Below are 13,069 nucleotides of genomic sequence, written 5' to 3' on the forward strand. Positions count from 1 at the left end.
GAAGAATGTGTGGCGCTACGAGTGGTATACCATGCACACCTTTTATACAGTGTTATACTTCATAGCTTGTCGACAAAAGGACGTAGTTGTTAAGTATTTACAATGAAAATCCGTTCATGTAAAAATAGGTCTTCCACTTATACTCCAACAAATTTTGAACAAATTCCGCGAATTCTACAGGATGCTAAGACTGTCTTTGATCATTTGGCCTTAAAAATTGTGCACTTTACCACTCATGTTATAGATAAACACGTATCTCTCTTATAGAAGCATGTGTAAAAATTTTTTTTATTGTTTACGACTTCGATGTCCGTGTTTCGCTATTTTCTGGTTTTTTGCTTTTTTCCTTGCACTAGTGCCCATGCCTGTTTCTTATCTCGTAACTCTTTCGTTAATAATTCATTTTATGGATTACTCTCATATGAACCTCTTCGGGAATCTTCGGGACGAGAGCTAGACTAGCTGTGTTCTTTGTGTATGAATATTACCTTCTAAAAATTCTGCCAATATCGTTTGGTTGGCATCTTTCTCCCTTCATCAATATTTGTTTCACTGGTTCAGCTTAAATTTCTCCCAGTGAATGTGTACGTCTGGTTGTTTGTTGGATGCCAATGAAGTCAGTGCCTTATTGGCTGGAAAGTTAGAATCATGTTCGATGAGAATGCTTCATAAAACTAATTTTGCTCTCCGGCTAGTAATGAAGTATTTCAGTAGCCCATTGTTTTGTGGTCAGTTTCGTGTCAGATACGTTAACGTGGCAGTTCATCCTCCATAAAAGTCATTATTAGGTAGTGTTGTACGTATTTATTAATTCCTGAAATCTAATATCGATGTTATTTGCTTCACGTTCGCCTCATTTGTTGTCCTACTTCTCTTTAAACGTTAGGAAACATGAGACTTTCGCCAGTTGAAAGTGACATTCCGTTGCTCCAGATATCTGTGGTAAGTTGTTTCTACAAGTATTAGGCCAGTTCAAATAGCAGCAGACTCAAAATCTATCTTGTATACCTTCAGGTCCAGTTGCACCCCCCCCCTCCACCCCCCCCCCCCACCCCAGTGTGAGACATGGTGAGTTTCTGCTGTCATCTATAGGACCATTCAGAGCTGAAACGTTTGCATCCGTTTAACGACGAAAAGGGGGAACTCAGTTGCAGTCGTCTCTAGTGAAGCAAATTCGGAACGTAGAGTTTAAAATTGCCTTTGTGATCTATAATTTTTGTTTGATTGTGTAGTTGTCATTGCTACGAAGGTACTTAAGGTGCTTATTTCTTCCTCAGTAGCCGGCCGGAGTGGCCGAGCGGTTAAAGGCGCTACAGTCTGGAACCGCACGACCGCTACGGTCGCAGGTTCGAATCCTGCCTCGGGCATGGATGTGTGTGATGTCCTTAGGTTAGTTAGGTTTAAGTAGTTCTAAGTTCTAGGGGACTTATGACCACAGAAGTTGAGTCCCATAGTGCTCAGAGCCATTTGAACCATTTTTTCTTCCTCAGTTTTCAGTGAGTACTGACACATTTGCGTAATATTTGTCGAAAACATGGTTTGATATTTTCACCAAATTTATCTACCTACTGTGGCTTGCCCATCTGCAAGTATGAGAATGTTTGAAGTTCCAAGGACGAAGCTCGCGGAAACGTAGATATGGTACTGCAACTGGCCACAGTAAGATATTATGAAAAATAAATACTAGTTTCCAGAAAATAAAAACGTGCCATACAAAACGAAGCTTTCCAACAAACTCTCACACGGTGGTTCGTTCCGCAAGTCATTAACTGGGTTGTTTACAATCCATTACACTGAAGTGACAAGGGACCACGCTAACTCCAAATCTGTATGAAGTAAATTATCTTGTCTGCCGTAAGCATAAATGAAAGAAAATATTGCTTACTCGGATTGTTGGTGTAATTTGTACTCAGAAAGTTACTTTCCTTAGACGAATACGCAGAGAGATGTGAAAGAGGAGTGATAATACTGTTGCAGCTGTCTCATTTTGCAACAGGATCAATAATGAAGGAGACGAAAAGGCCAGGGGACAAATGGTGATACAGGGACAGACAGATCGACGGAGAGAGAGAGTATCTCGGAGTAGGATGAAAGCGAGCAGAAACGGCGCGGCTTTCTCCACTGTGTGGATTAACTTATAGCAGAAGTACAGCCACACAGAGAGAGATACAGACGATGATTAAAAGTTCTTTGTGCGCCCTTGCCTTTGGTCGTCAGATACTGAAAAGGAGGAGCACGGCAGGTACCATTAGAGGGACAGAGAAACGCTGGGTCTACGGGCAGAGGCGCGTCGCTTTGTGACGCCGCTCGCGTCGGCTGCGTAACTACAAGCCACTGTGCATTCTCTGTGCTCCGCATCCATGTAGATGTGCGCAAAAATCAAGTGATTTGTGTTACCTGGGTTGTATGTGTTTTGTGAAATTCCGAACAGTGGTTTCATATAAAGCCGCACATAACAACCGTGATCTGTTGTGATATTCCTGGCTGTGGCCGCCAGTACTTTATCTTGCTAGAAGCTCCCCTTGATGCAGCTTGATACATGTGAAGTAGCATACGGTACAAAAGTAGAGTGAGGTACATTAGGGTTTCAGTCGGCAAAACGCCTAACTTCTCATATTAATTATTTATACACTTTTCATTCTATTTAACCCAGTTTTCGATATGACAGCCTCTCATGGTTACCTTTACGAGTCTACCGCTTTTGTTTATTAAATTTCACAAGTTTTGAGAAACATACTAACTAACTCTGTATTCTGCCTTACGGCAGGTCTTGTCATAGGGGAGGCCTCGTCAAAGAGGTCCATCACATGAGCGTCTAGGGAAGTGATTCCAGTGGTGGTTTTCCGTTGCCTTCCACTGGTGATGATGTAATGATAATGAGGGCAACATAACACCCAGTTCCTGAGCGGAGAAAATCTCCGACCCAGCCGGGAATCTAACCTGAGCGCCTTCGCGTGACATGCCGCCGGGCGGACTACTCAGCTATCGGGGCAGACTTGAGAAGCATAAGAGTAATGGTATTACAACCGAAGTGCTTCGAACACCTGCGGTTCGGTTTGGCGCGCCTAGGAGACGAAGAACTTCGGCTGCGCTAGTTAGACTTTACTGTCTTCAGAGCCAGATGTGTATCTCTTTCTCACGGACATGTACTCTGCATCGAAAGTTTTCAGAAAAGTTACCGTACTATTAAGAAAGCTATGGCGAGTGTTGTAGAAGACAGTGTAAAAAGTGATTATTTAAAATATAAACAAACAGGATACATTAATGGGAGGTGTCGCCTACCATCATTGTCAGTACTACAGATCTTGCCCTCTGTAGATACAGAGACTTGCCTGGGCAAGTGGCAGCCCACAAAAAAATCACAAATACAGGTTCAAGTTCGAGATGACAAAATAGCAGCCTCCGCCGAATAAGATCCCACGGCCGACGAGCTGTCTTCTGCGCTGGGGACACAACTTTAGAAGACGACAGGTTGGTGGGAAGAGCGGTTAGGGACTCTTATTCAATCTCTACAACTCCCTCCACCTTGCAGATATGACTTCCAACAAGACAACGTGTATTTTATATTGTGCTTTTTGCTGTACAGCATCGAAATAAATGTATTCTCTAGACAAAGGTACAGTTTCACCTACCGAGCGAGGTGGTGCAGTGGTTCGACACTAGACTCGCATTCGGGAGGACGACGGTTCAATCCCGCGTCCGGCCATCCTGATTTAGGTTTTCCGTGATTTCCCAAAATCACTCCAGGCAAATGCCGGGATGGTTCCTCTGAAAAGGCTCGGCCTACTTCCTTCCCCATCCTTCCCTAATCCGATGAGACCGATGACCACGCTGTCTGGTCTCCTTCCCCAAAACCAACCAACCAACCAACCAACAGTTTCACCACTCTTGAATTTATAGACGGGAATTTACAGTAGAGTATAAATGTTAAGCATATACACTGCTCTGCGGAACGTCAGATCGAGGTAGACAAAGTACCATAAAATATTAAACTGTCAGTGGAATAAAAGTGAGACAGCATGTTGCCGGAGGTGTTCCAGTTGTGCACAGAAAGCTTGACGTCAAATGGCGGAGGTTAGCATGGTCATACCGCCAAATGTGGGCGGCAAATAACGCGAGGCAGTAGGAGGACCAGGAAAAGAGAGCCTCTGCCAAACAACGAGCAGTTATAGCGCCCTGTGATTAAAACATTGCCCGAAGACAAAAAAAACGTAAGTGAGCGTATGGCATCGTTGGTCGGGAGGCCCCATCCGGGGAAGTTCGGCCGCTAAATGCAAGCTTCATTTCCGTCGATGCCACATTTGGTGACTTGCGTAACGGGGGCGAGGATGAAATGATGATGAGGACAACACAAAACCCACTCCACGACCGGAGAAAATCTCCCATCCGGCCGGGAATCGAACCCAGGCCCGCTTGCATTTGGGGGCAAGCACGTAACCACCCTGCTAAGCAGGCGATATAGGACTGAGATTCATCGGGAAACTGAAAGAAGTATGAAATGAAACTAGTGTAGCCCATGAGTTTGGTATTGCATAGAGCACGGTTTCACATGCATGGGGACCGTTCTGAACCACGAGCACTGCTGTGATAAGAAGGGGAGATCAATCGAAGTCAGCTGCTGCAGCAAAAGACAGACAAGAACGCACCCTTGTGAAACAGTGGATGCAACTATGGCCACATTTAACATGGCAGCATCCATGCAATCTCAAGCTCCACAGTGCATGGATGTAGTCCCTCCGCCCGACGACCAGTTACCGTTTGCAATAGTGCCAAGAGCACACAGAGAGGGGTCGCGAGCTCTTCCTGGATGAATGCATATTCAGTGTGAGCAGTGATTCTGGTCGAACCCTCATATAACGAGAGATGGAAACATGTAATTAATCCAGGTAAGTTGTCGAACATGATGGTTTTTGGTCCACATGTTTTTCAGTGGTAACATATAATGTTGATCAATCATTGAACACGGTGCGCTCATTGGTGGACTTTATTAGGACACTGTACTCTTACTCCGTGTACGACTTTTCAGTGGTGCATTCAGCCCTGACTTAAACTTTAAGGAGGACAATGCGCGACAACGCTGATGGGGCTCTTGGGACGAGAGGGTATTCGGCGAACGGATAGACCTGCCGCTGGGAAGGCTTATTGCAGCGTGCCCCGTGCACCAACGACAGTAAAGTAGTGGTCAGTCGCTCTGACGGAGGATTGGAATGTCGTACCACAAAAATTCTTTACCAACCTTGTTGCCAGCGTAGGTGCATGTTATAGAAGAAGCACTGCTGCCGTCGTTATCACATTCTCTTAAAATCATGTTCATCTTTCTGTAAAGTCGAGGTAACCATCGTGAAACCATGGTAAGTCCAGTGTAATTTCTATCGTTGAATGGAGTGCCATATCTGTTCGTCTCATTGCGTAATTCATTCCGTTACCTTCTGTACTTTACTGTACCCTTTCCTCTGATGTTTGGTCCCACGTTAATCGAGCTATGTTACTTGGGCCGTGACACAACATTGGAAAATGTCTTTCTTCCTTAAATTTTTCACACCGGTGCACTATCTATTGAAGTTCAAGAAGGAACATAAAAAGAAATCAGAGCTCGCTTATGACATTTTATTTCTGTCAGACTTGGAAGGTCAGTTAACGGATCGGGTATTGTCTTAGTCTGGAGGATCAACATCAAGAATTTAAAAGCAGTTGTAAAAGAGTGTCGTCGAATTAACCAATACACTGCTGAGAGCGTGAGGAAATGGTTCATTGAAGGTGACTGATGAATTTTACTGAACACCCAGCCAAATAAAAGTCACGAAGGAAGAAATAGATGGGATATAACATGAAGTTTTGCTACAGCTTACAAAGAATTTCTAGAAGGCAGAAACTTTATTAGATCTGTTTTAAATATAGATATTAGTAAACCTTACCTGAAAGAAAGAAGTGAAAAGAAGTATTTCTGAAAACGAGATACCTGTTAGCATTCAACATATATGATAGAAACTTTCCCCTGAATGTATTAATTTCGAATACAGTCTTGTATAGTAATAGGCCGTTGATGTTGAACGGAAGTGACAAGAAAAAAATTTAAATTTTTGGAAGATGACACGACAAATGAATTCGCAATTCCGAATAAGGACCACTATCAGCCTTAGAATGGAATGACGACAGTGAAAATTTGTGCCGGACCGGAAAAATCCGGGTTGCAGCCCCAGTCGGGCATAAATCTTCATTGTGACTTCCACAGTGGTAGTCGTCAACATTTTCTGTTTTTGGACCAGTGTCTATAAAGAGGTGATTGAAATTAGGTAGGCGAATAATTTAATCAAGAGGGACAATGGGTTTCCTCTTAGCAGGACGTGGAATCCTGTATCATCTCCCATCAAAATTGAACGTTCTTCGGTACGACCCCGAGTGTGATATATCGTTGCCGCCACTGTTCTATTAAGGGCGGCACAGCCTCCCTGTCTTGGAGTGCAGCAACCGTATTGGGCGGCGCATGCGCCGTGTACTGAACGGTGACCTATATAGGACGTAGATCTGCAGTCCGGCGTCGGTTTTCAGCGGGACTCATCAGCGGAAGCAGCATTCTCCTGAAGATGGCGATCAGTTGGATCGCGGAAATATGGAGTCAAGTTGATTTTAGGATCTAGCAGCAAACCAGAACAGACTTTCAGATGAATCTTCATTGTCGTCATTCAGTTCTACTGCTGATAGCGGTCCTTATTAGCAACTGCGAATTCATTTGATGTGTTTCGTAATGGCTGTGGTCACCGTAGCTGTCCCTTTGGACATGCATGCATGTCCTATGGAACTTTGCATCGTAATCAGAATATCACAAGCACTACAGTATCGCATTTGAAACATGATGTTACGGCAGAATGCTGAAAGTTTATTGAATTAAGTCAATAGCTTACAAAGAGATAAGGATTCGAACTTACAAGCTATAGGTAATATTTTAGGTTAAGTTGTACCGTTAGTTGTCTTTAGAAGATTAATTTTACCTGTCAGTGGGACCATTTATCTTTTTTTTTTCACTAGGCTTAGCAGTGGTTTAAACCTCCATCACTAGATGGATTTATATAAATTGCTAAGACATGTGTGTGTGTGGCGTATACGACTGTTGGGAAACCTGTGGCACTGTCTCCAGTGGGGGCAGAGCATCTGACGTTTTGTGTTATATGCACACGACAGAAAGAGCAGACATGGAGGAATAGATTGGTAATGGAGGGAAGTGTCTAGGTGTTTGGATGGGACAGGTTCCTAATTTTTGACGAATACCAAAGTCTGCCTAGTGAAGTGAATATAAGTTGCAGTGAGAGTGCAGTGAGACTTGCAGAGGTCAGCGTGGACAGAGAGACATCAAACTAGTCTCTCCATTCAAGAACACTTAGTCAAAAGCGACGAATTATTTCACGACAGGTACATCATCCGGCGTACAACAATGTCCGAAACATGTAGTTACTGGAACTTCAAAATTTAAGAAACATAATTTAACAAAAGCTACGAAAATTACAGAAAACCATTAATACATTACAATAGACTTAATAGGAAATGTGTATATCCCTGTTATGTAGTTGAGGAGCTCTGTAGGTAGTTGATGAAATGCATGGTGAAGAGGTGAGCAGTGGCCAAGATCTGGGTAGAAAGTTTGAGAGGTTGTAACCCCTCCTTTGGATGTCTCCTCTCATTTTCATCAATTTTACTAATAATATGTCATTGCACGGTAGTAACAGACCGAATAAGGCTATTTTAATGAGGGTATTTGTACTGAGGGCTCAAAAAATACTTTTCAGTTGATTTCTATACGTCTTGGGTTACTTCCCTAGTTGGCTTGTGCGAGGTAAGCATCAGAGGACTCAGCACATGACATTTCCGGTTGGGGGCTGCACTACCCTGAATTCTAAGGGGTTCGTACAATAGGCTTAAGCGCTTGGCGGAACGACTAACGCAGGTGAAACGACCTGCGAGACGTCTGAGTGTCGCCGCAGTTTATGTGTTTACCGTTTCGGCGTGTCCGGAGCGAAGACTCTTGGCACCAACTGACTGCATTGTACTCTTGATTCTGAGAATACTTGTGGACTGTGCCCTGCTGGGTGCGACAGTCTGGCGCCGGATGGCCGGTGGTCTAGGCAGGTTGTTTACGTAGCCGGTCAAATGGCAGGTTCAGTGCCCTCTCCTGAATAGCAGAGGCATGACTGGTCAACTTAAACTGAGGCTAGTTGACGTCATAAAGCCCTGCTAGAAACTGGAGGGAACAATCGCTATTGGCGCGAATGATGTTCCGGGACAGCGTGGAGGAATTTTGGAATCAGTAGTGAATGCTGATTCACGGTTTTCTGGGAGAGTGTGGAGTTGAGCAATGCTGGCTTCGCTCTTGCATCACATCATGGAGGGGATTCGGGATCTGATCTTCCTCGGAGTCGGACAGTCTTGCGACTTGGTCGCTCGTTTTCGGAAGAACTTGGAATTCTCAGACAGCCTTTGCGGTCAGGGGTTGGCACAGATATGCTGCACGGCAAAAGTCGGCGCCTACATCATCATGACGCTGTCTACCGACGACGTGCTGCAGATTTCAGTACTGGTACACTATTTTGCGGCTCCGGCGTTGTAGGACCTTATGAATTTTATACTGAATCCCTCAGCCGCACGTGCGCTCGCTTTGCTACAACTCCACTTTGCTTGTTTCTCCATGTGATCCCATTTGGGCTGTAACTACTAACTGCGATACTGCTGTATAGTTGGGAGATTAATATTTGATTCATTAGGACCTCCAGTCATTATCGTCAATCTATTGCATCAGAGTGAGTAGGAGCCCCTTGTTCTAGAGCCAACTCTTATTCTCATAATATTTCAGAATACCCTATCCTTTAACCGACTTTTTGTGTCGATAATCATGTGCATTTATGTTCTGATGTATAATAAATCTCAATGTAGTATTTAATTCGCACATCATTTGGTAGATATATGCAGAATCCCATTTCTAGTTGTTTGTTATGATAGAGTTCTCTTTTTTCTGAGTAGATTACGATTTTTATTAAATTATTGACGGTGTGCACTCATTGTTTCACCAACTAGCAGGGGCCACCACCATTTTCTTCCGTTACCGTTGTGCACATAATTAATTAGCTGGTATATAAGGAGGTGGTCGAGTGCATGTCTCGTTCTCATGCAAAATTTGTCTGAATTAAAGAGGTACAAACTCTTCTCCACCACAGTACCTCGCATAATATGGCGACTCTTGCCTTGGTTCTTCCCTGTGACTGCTGAGACGCTGTCAGGACTTGGTCGATAACATTTCCTGATTAAAGAAAAACAGCAAAATTATATTTATTTTCTGTAATTAGATTTCGCGATAGAAATATTTTTCGGCGCGCGTGTAATAGCCATTGATTTTGTTCATTTATTTAGTAATTTCATATTGTTTTGTTTTGTGTGTGTTGGTTCATGTGCGTGTGTTCTGTACCACATCAGATTCCGCTGAAACTGACAGCGTTGCTTCGGCATTGAAATTATTTTGGACGGGTTGTTTTATAGACATTTGTACTTGTGGATTACGTTCTTTTTTTTAGTAATAGGAGTCGATTAGTGAATTTTTTGTGTCAAATATTGTACGGGGTTTTCGCTGTTATTTTTTTCTTGTTGTTGATTTTCCGTGAATGAATGTTCACTCGTAGCTGGGCGCGACTGTTGTAGAACGCATCTAGAATAAATAGACTGCACACGATGGAGCAGGATTAGGGTAGTAGCAGGGCTGAGTCAGATGAAGGATTGTTGAGTTTTTCTATGGGGCGGGAGGTGTGGAACACAGACGTTAGACGCGAATCGGAGGCAGACAGAGAACAGGAGGATATTATCTGTGAAACCAGTGAGAAAGAAGGGGAGGTAGAAGTGAATAAGCATGTAGAGGCTCTTGTTTATATAAATAAGAACACAGGTGAGAACAAACCGAGGAAAATTCGGCCTCGACAGTATAACAGTGCTCAGGTGTCTAGAGTAACATCATCAATTGGTAATGACGGGCCTAGTCAGCCGAAGGATTTATTATTAGAGATTTTGGGGGTGGTAAAGGACATAAAGCAGAGCCTAGAAAACAGAATGGATGAAGCAGAGAATAAGGTACTTGCGGTTGTGAACGAAGTGAAGAGTGATTGATATAGCGGAGGTCGGTAAGACGAGTGTCGAGGCGAAGAAAAGTGCCGTTGAAGCCAAGAAGGAAGCGGAGTTAGCAAGTGCTGAATCAGCTGGCGCAAAAAAAAGGCAAAAAACGCATATAACCGTGCAAGAATCGCTAAGCGAATTGGACACGTCAATGCGGTAGGAATTGATGCAATAAAAGCCCAGGGTAAGGAAGCACTTGCGAGCACAACGAAAAACATACTATTGTAATGTGTAGTATGTAGACCCCATCAAGCAAACATTTGATTTGTTTCTAAGGAAAACACGGACAAAAACGCGATACAAATCGCTATCATCAATGGCTGCGCTCGTTGCAGCGGAAAGAAATAATTAACACAGATAATGCTTACTGAGAGAGGAATTAAAGTTATAAGTAATTTTTCACTCATATTTATAATAATAATGAACTCTATTTTCAAGTAATGATTAACAAATCATTACAGTTTCTTAACAGACCTCAGTTCAATATGCGTCCGCAACTTACAAAAGCCAACCAACAAAAGGTAAAAACAAAGGAAGACAAACGCAGATCATAAAAGGAAATTACAATTATCATTGTCTTTGTATGATACACATCGATATGTCCAATTACATCATAGAATATTATATAAATAATTAATATTTATAAGTTTTCATTGTTTATAACTGTTCGAGGCATAATTTCCTCTCGTCGCACTGTAGCCAAAAACTTATCACGTGGATGTTACAATGCCCCTTGGGCTGAGAAAAAAAATTTGTTTATCTGTTGTATATTTTGTTTTATCAGTCCACGTAATCCACGTAGATTTGCTACTCTCAAGATGCAAATGTTTAGTTTCAATGTTGTTTTAGACATGATAAAATTATAGTAGAATCGAGTACTTTAAATGACTTCAATGACTGTATTATCTCTGAAATTGCTACGGATACTTTCCGGATTAACTTATCCCCCCATTTAGGTTCACTGGACTCGGAAAACCGGGAATAAAACCGTCCAAGGGGCTTCAAGAAAATACAGGCACCTACTTTTATCAGTCAGGTTTGACATGAATGTAATAAAATATGCTGGAAAATGCAGATGTATGACTCTGTTGTAAGCATCTGAGATAATGAATGTTTTTTCATGGTGGTATATCATAAAATTTATCGAATGTCGTAACAGTTTGCTGCTGACGTCGTAAGACCGCCCTCGTGTCGAGCCGTTGGACCGCAGACAGGTAGTGGCTGCTGCTGGACCGCCCCCCGCCGAGTCGGTGGGGCGTCGGTTGCCACCGGCTGCATCGTGGTTCGGATCTGCTGCTGGCTAGAAGTCGCGTTGTAGCAGGTCTTGTTTCTCCTTTCCCGCGTCCCTCAGTTTAGACGGGTACATGAAAGTCAAAATATAAGCATCAGTGACAAGATAATTACTATTCTCATCCTGTGGACAAGTTTATTAGTGTCCATTTCACTTGCATTCACACGGATGGAATTAGACTGTTTTTGGAGTACGTTCTGTATTTTGACACTGTTCAACGCAATGTAGTGATTCACATGTAAGTTTATCACAATATTCATATTTCGAACACTGCACCGTCAATCATACAAGTGTCCGTAGTGTGCTTCGTTCACCTAAGCGGAATGTAAATATTTTCGCGACGCGCTGCGCAGCCAACGTTGCATTATCGTTTTGCTGCGCGGCTGGCTGTACAGTGTGTCACATTAAATTTGGCGCGCGGAGACGCTTCATGTCAAACTACTATAGGTCATCAATTCAAATTAATTATTAATAGAGTCAACAGTACTCAACGTTCATACCGTTGCTGCTGACACTCCAAGAGCGCTCATAAGGTTACGTGATCACAGTTTTTATCACTGTTCATCATTATTCACAATGTAAATCACAGTTCTTCACGCGTCCACTAGTTCCTGCGAAACGCGTTTCACTGTTCTGATTGCTGTCAGTAGTTTTCCACAGTACTTAACAGACAATCTATATGCAAATGACACTTTTCAAGTAATGAGGTCTGGTACACTTGCACATAAGCTCATATTACCATTCCTGAGTAACAAAATTTAAAATTTTACCTTGTCACATGAACATGAGACAATATAAAACTTTCAGAATCTGCTGCATTATCTTGACCATGAGATCATTACTGAACTGTCCAGATAACAGTACATTTCCATGTTTATTACAGGTACATATATTTATATTTTTAATTTTTTTATTGGGATTGTTATTTACCATGTTTTTGGGACAGATGTCCATGTTCGGTCTATCTAGCAGGAATGTTGCTCATAAGAGCATTTTAAATGACTTCGTAATGAAACCGTGTACGTAAATCAGTACACATTCAGATTTCGCTTCACTAATGGTGAAAGCAGTTTATTTTATTTTTTATTTATTTATTTATTTTCAGTCACACAGCTCACACACCACCAACACTCGCTACGTGTGTGGAACTACATGACTCAATCTTATGAAAATATTTTTGTTACATCCATTCTTACACACGAACAAATATATTATTTAAGCATTTTAATCATTTCTATCCTACGTATAGGAAGGTAAAATTCCTCACATTTAATGCAACCACACTCAAGTGTTTATCAAGATATTTATCCCTTTTAGAATAAAAATACATTTATTATGGGGATTCTCTACTCCTTGTTCAAATAATTCAACAACATTACAGTGTAATTCTTGACATAAAAGCTTATAAACTAATACGTACATAATATTATCAAATTATTAGTGCTAATTATTTTACCATAAACATTACATTTATAGTTATGGAGTAGTTCACTTGCACTTCTGATTGGTCCTTTGTATATTCACTTCGTTTTTCTTAGTCCAGGGGACCGAGTAAGATGTTCTGCAATAGGTCTTGTGCTGATATGCTTTCATATTATACTGGCGATCTTTTATGATCCCAGGGCGTTCAGT

The sequence above is a fragment of the Schistocerca serialis genome, chromosome 4, assembly GCF_023864345.2.
Source record: "Schistocerca serialis cubense isolate TAMUIC-IGC-003099 chromosome 4, iqSchSeri2.2, whole genome shotgun sequence".
Classification (NCBI taxonomy): domain Eukaryota; kingdom Metazoa; phylum Arthropoda; class Insecta; order Orthoptera; family Acrididae; genus Schistocerca; species Schistocerca serialis.